This window comes from Barbatula barbatula, assembly GCF_947034865.1.
Source record: "Barbatula barbatula genome assembly, chromosome: 25".
Lineage (NCBI taxonomy): Eukaryota > Metazoa > Chordata > Actinopteri > Cypriniformes > Nemacheilidae > Barbatula > Barbatula barbatula.
Genome location: NC_136788.1, coordinates 5748839 through 5755333, shown reverse-complemented (window position 1 = coordinate 5755333; position 6495 = coordinate 5748839). Strand labels below are relative to the sequence as shown.

Here is a 6495-nt window from a genome sequence, read left to right as displayed (position 1 = left end):
ATACAAACAGAGAGCCTTATATCACTCCCAGACCGGGTCTTTCACAAACACAGACAATAAACTTATTGATGCCAAGATTTCATTCTAACCATCCCAGATGGACAAAACTGAGTCCACAATATTGTGCAAAATCAATCACAGTGAAGTCATACGTCCCATCTGTATTGCCTGCTCTTTAAATGAAATTCCCCAAAAGAGAATCTTCATTTCGCCCTTTCTTCTAATCCAATAAAACCCAAAATACGGTGTGACAGTGGATGGGTTGTGGCTAAACCAAATCAAATCATTGCGGTAAATGGTTTTAATGAAGGGCAAAATATACCAAAACTAATCATACGCCATTTAACAGTAACTAAAAAAAACAACGCGGCACCATAGGCGACAAATAACCCAAGCTAATAAAAGCATGTAATTCATAACTGGTCATATTTGGCAGGAATGGCTTTGAAGCGTTATATGTTCTCCATTTGCCTAGTCCCTAAAATTAAATAAAGTTTATATATATTAAATATAAATATGAGTTTATTAGATAATTAGGGTTATGACATCATTTGTAACTTTCGTTCCATGGCAACAAGAGTCAAGTGAAAGGCACACGCTTGTATTCCATACGATAATACAATCCGTCTCTGCAAGGCTCTAGCATCCTCATTAGTGAACATACTCCAAATACTACAATGAATGATCCGTTTCCCAGGTGAGATGCTGAACGCTCCCTATGGAGGCAGGTGACTAAGGCACGCTATTTTCAACCTACTGTGTGGAACAATAGATGTGACGTTTCATTATTTTTCTGCGCAAATAGAATTTACTACAGTCTGCATTTTTGGGATGATATACAGACATACTTGCATACAAACATCAATACTGTACGACAAATTTTTATTTATAAAGGTCTTTGGAACACAAAGACAAAGAACACGAGGGTTCCAGTTGTGGGGAACAGTCCAGGAAAAACATCTCACATATCATATTGCATATACTGTATACGTAATGTACAAACAATTATATTTAGCTACACTGTAAATAAAATGACACTATAATTACGTAAAGATATTTTGTGTGGTATTGTTACCATCATTTGTTAATTTAACGCTTAATTTTAATGCAATATTCCATGATAAATCAAGTAAACTTTCTTAAATTATTAAAGCATGTCACATGCTAAACTTAAGAAAACTAAGCTGAGAGCTACTGTTCACTAAGTGAAGAAACAGACACGAGCTCTCTCAAAGCCTAAGCCTAAACACCACTCTTCTGAACAATGGGAACCTTAAAATACAAACAGTATTTCTATTAAATCTTAAGAACAACTGAACAATAAACACTCTCATAATGATGTCGCATGCAGAGCATGCTGGGAACTCTAAATCCATGGCTTAGTTAGTGACATTAACAAAAATAATTCATGCAGTCCCACCACCAAGATAGTGAGTTAAGATACTTTACAAAATAATAAGAGGGTTGAACATGATAATATTAGAATGAATTCACTCAATCATTTGTGCATTATTTAGAATTACAATTTTAACACGAATTTTGGTTAAAAACATGAACACAATTTTATTGAGTAAAGTTGACTCATTTCATGAATTGTACTACGACACAGAATATTATTTTTACAGTGTACAATGTTTAGATTAAATTAAAACACATGAGTATTATCTAATTATTAAACCGTCCTTTGAGAGATGCTTTGAATCTGTTGGCAATTATGTTACAACCTTTTTGAATCTGTTGGCAATTATATTACAACCTTTTAAACTTATCTTATGCACATTTTCTCCAAAGTGATGACAGGAAAGTCAATATTCATAATTGTCCCTGCGTGCACATGCATCATTTTCTCTATTTGCACATGCATTTGTGTTCACAAATTAAAATGTGAGCAGAATTTAAGATAAAAAAACTCCCAAATGTCATTTCATCTTAAATTTGCTAATGGATTTGACATTTTCCAAGCACGGCAATAAATGCAAGTTACATTTCCTCTGAAAATCAGCACAGGTGCACAACTAAACATCCAGAGCCACACAAAATGTTTTTGGTCCACAATTGATAGTTTTTCATTAAATTGGCCACGATGGCCACGAGTTGACCGCAAATCTCTCTCTCTCTCTCTCTCTCTCTCTCTCTCTCTCTCTCACACACACACACACACACACACACAAAATCCATCCATCATCAGTTTAAAGGCGGTAGTGCTAACGGCAAACCCACGCTCAATCACTGCTTTCACACAAAATGCTCCCTAAGCTACTATAAATTTCAGCCATTAATTACAGCACTAATTTGCTGGAGTACATCTTTACAGCCTGTGTATACCCAACCACAGCATACTGCAGCGACAGCTATACATCTCATTCTAAAGAAGATCTTATTAAATGGGCCGCAGGCTTTGTTTGAAGGAGCCGACAGTGTGGACCACAGGCCAAGGTCGAGTAGATGGACACAAGAATTACCATACAGAAAACAGTACAGAAAAGAGAATATACAAATGACAAAACTGTATAAAGTATAAATACTAGCACCGTAAAATACAGACTATAAGAAATAAAAATGATATTCCTTAACAGCACTACCAACAAATAATAAAAATATATATTTGTACTATATAAAATTCAAACACTTGTTAAACTTGTTAGGGTGTTACGGATGGTTGCCAGGGTGTTGCTAAGTCATTCTGAGTGCTTTCAGTGCATTGCTTTCTGGTTGCTAAGATGTTCAAAGAGGTTGCTAGGGAGTAGCAAGTAAAACAAATCCCACCTAGTTTTAGAAAATATTTTGAATCTTGTCAAGGTTCTTTCTTCAAGCGGTCTATAAGATTTTCTCAACTTTTATCAATTTAAGGCAGCAAAAAATATTTTACAGTGATACTGCACTGTTGACTATTACATCAAACGTAATGAACACCAACATCCAATGACACAAAATGACACCCTTAAGAAGCAGCGCGCCTCTTCTTGAGACTCATGAAGTGATACAGTAGCCATGTAGCGCTCGGCTGTTTTTAATTAAATTCGGCTTGTCCCTGTCATGGTGTCATCATGGTCTGTTTCCTGCCAGTAAGTCCTGGCACCACACGCAGCGTGATGTGTCACAGCTCAGACTACAGGAGGCCCGAGCGCACAGCCAAGAACAAAGAGTAATTAAAGACAACGTCAGATTCAATGTTCCTCACGTTCTCCTTGTTAAGGTGCTTTGACCACCCAAGCGCATCACAAAATAGGGTTTCCTGCAGCCTACCTGGTATATACAGGCTGCTATACAGAATGTAATCTGTATGAGAAACCGATGAAGAACGCTGTGTTGAAACCGTGGCATGGTGGTTAGGAACGTATATTATAAATCATTAAAAGTATTACAGACTCTTCAAACAAAATGCCCGGAGAAACATAACAATCAATAAACATCAATAAATGACGAAAGACAAGCTGAATTAAAAGCCTGATATTTTGTCCCAGGATTTTGCCAATCACACACAGCAGCATCTGTTGTCTGTTAGTAAAAGAAGCTGTCATACTGTAACAGTGTGAACATGACAGCCGAGGAGTGATCGCATGCATGTGTCTGTGTAAACGCAGACCGCCGCTGTTTTAATAACCAGTAGAGTGATTTGTACATGTCAAAGAGAGTCTAGTCTCTCGATCTCGACCCAGCTCAGGCTTCATTACACAGCTGCGTGATAAATCTGCGTAACAATGCTAAATCACAGAACAAATCATTTCAACTGACTACGGTTGATTTAGTCTTTTTTATGTCCGGTGGCCATTTTAAAAAACGAATCAACTTTGGAAGTCAAAGCAGCTTTATCTTGTCTTAATTCAACTATGGTTTCAGTCACGTGTAGCATTATGCAGTTACAAGAGGAAAAACTAAACCTTACAGAATTACAAACATATGAATCAAGGAAATAACATTGACTAGAACACTGATGTATTAAAGGGGTCATATGGCACGAATACGTGTTTTTTTGTGTCTTTGGTATGTATTAGACACGTAAAATAGCAAAAAATTTAAGTGCCGGAACAAAAGATGCATTCTATCTTAAAGCGAATGCTCACCCAGAGCTGCCTGAAACGCCTCTTGTAACCACACCCCCACTAATCTACGTCAGTTCGTGGTATGATTTGACCAAGACCGCCCAAATGTATACGCAAGTAAGCTGGGCGTACCTGTCAGTACAATTGCTTTGGAACCTGATGTTCCAAATATGGCAAGAGGCGTTACTTTCCGTCACACTTGCAGTATTCGACCAATCACGACGCACTGGTTCAAAAATGTGCACGTTTCAGAGAGGCGGGGCAAAGAGGATACAAACATGCACGGTATGTGGAAGATAAAATGTTTTTTAACCTTAAATCGTGTATTAACATCGTATTACATCTAAAACAAACGAAAATATTTGTTTTAGCTGTGTCATATGATTCCTTTAAATGATGGCAGAATTAAAAAAAAATTGAACTCATGTGGTTCAAAACATGTTTACAACTCTCTTCTGTGGTCATTCTCACAATGACGATATTTTGAGAAATGTCTTGTGGATTTGTGTCCATACAATGGAAGTCAACGTGGGTCAATATTGTTTGGTTATCAACGTTCCTCAATACATCTTCTTTTGTGTTCTGCAGAAGAGAGAAATTCATTCAGGTTTGAAAAGACATGAGGGCTAAACATTTTTGGGGGAACTATCCCTTTAAGAGATGTTGTCAGCAATAATTAAACCATTTAAAACTGTAACCAAGGTTATTACACAGCTCTCAAAAATCCTTGATTCTGATTGATCGGTCACGACATTCTTGTTCTATTATTCCCAGATAACAAACACTAATGTAATTCTTTATGAAGTCTACCATGCTGAATACGACAATCACATTTTTTGTGCTCACACATTTAGGAATTATTACTCATACACAGAAATTCCAAGTTACTGGCATAACGCTGAGCTCAAAAATGAGTCTTACATTTCATTTTTTTGTCTTTTATGACTTATGTTATCCTCACGGAGCAAGTTTCAGACGTAGTCACCCATCATCGCTTCATCCCACCTGGCCTGTTAACGGTGAGAATTGGAAAATTATTGGAAAAGTATGTGACAATCTGTAGTTTTTATTTATTGGCAGTAAACCGAAACATTGTAATTAACGATTTAACCTCAACATTGTGCTAAATATAAACAAAAATATTGATGCTACAAGAAAATAAATATTACCACGATAATTACAATCAAAACAATTGTGCAAAAACTATAAAAAGGTTGGGCGATTTGTTACACTGTGTTATACGATTGTTTTATTATATTATAAATAAATCCCTTTATTGTGATACTACAAATCACTCTTGATGTACATGACCTAACTGGCATATATCTGTACATCCAATTAGATTTTAGAACCACAACTAACAGCTATATATATATATATATAATAATTGTACAAACTCAAAAAAACGTGTGTAAGGGGTGATTATCCCGGTACAAGCCGTAGATCCTTCAAGCTCTGTGCGTTTCACTTGTCGACAGTAATAATCAGGCCTGTCGCTTCAATTGAACACAGGAATGAGCATATCAACAGGAACACACACCAATCCAGTTAAGGCCTAATTGAGTGTCACAGGCTTCATTGATTACAACTGCTGCAGAGTAATAGAATGAGCAAGCCGTGACACGACCTCGTAAATTAGGCACGTGACCCGGGACGTTTCAGGGTGTCAGACTGTAATGTTGGGGCAATGAGGGTGAATCTGCTTTGGAGACCCCCATTGCTTCCTTTGCACTGCACAATAATTCAATGTCAACTAAGAGATACAATGCAGTGGAAAACAGAAACTCATTTTATTACATGTGTGTGCAAATGATGTAACTGTGTGTCGTCTGAGGAAAATATAGGCTGGCCAATCAGAAAGGGGGATGGGAATGTTTCCATCAATTTGGAATGAAGACTTTCAGTAGAAGTGTGTGATCTGGATAGGTTGGGTTCACATCGTCTGTATCTGGATTATATGGGTCCTTAAAAAGCATAAAAATACAATATTATGAAAATCTGTGGTTACAAAATTATAAATAGCATAAAAGACACAAAATGCTGAAGGCTCCATGGATCACGTAACAAATTTTGTACTTCAGGTGGATCAACTCTCTCAATGGCTCTTAACCGGGCAGGTCTGGTCTGTTGGAAGGCCACTGAATAAAACAGACAGTGCAATTGTTCTGGACCCAATACAGGGCCATGTTGCTCATACGAGGAGCACTGGTTCATGGGTATATGGCAAAGAATCCCTCACCTGCTTCCGAATCTGTCACCTGTTTGGCTTCTGCTGTGACAGACGTCATAGTTTCGGTCATTTATTCAGAACCCTATAAAAAACCCATACAACGCAACTTATAACCTTGAGTTATGGGTTTGTGGTGACATTTTGTATTAAAGACCACATTAAAAATTCCATGTCGTATCAGGGGAGGGACCTTCTCAATCTAGAAAGCAGTTTATTGGACCA

General features: G+C 37.3%; 1 protein-coding gene across 1 annotated transcript in view; it reads left to right on the top strand.

The window, feature by feature from the left end:
• Positions 1-2111: 2111 nt before the first annotated feature.
• LOC306890760 (histone H3.2) overlaps positions 2112-6495 on the top strand; it is a gene marked incomplete at its 3' end in the record, with an annotated part of 109148 nt that continues 104764 nt past the window's right edge. Inside the window, exon 1 of the mRNA XM_079450716.1 lies at positions 2112-2198. The remainder of the gene's footprint in view (positions 2199-6495) is intronic.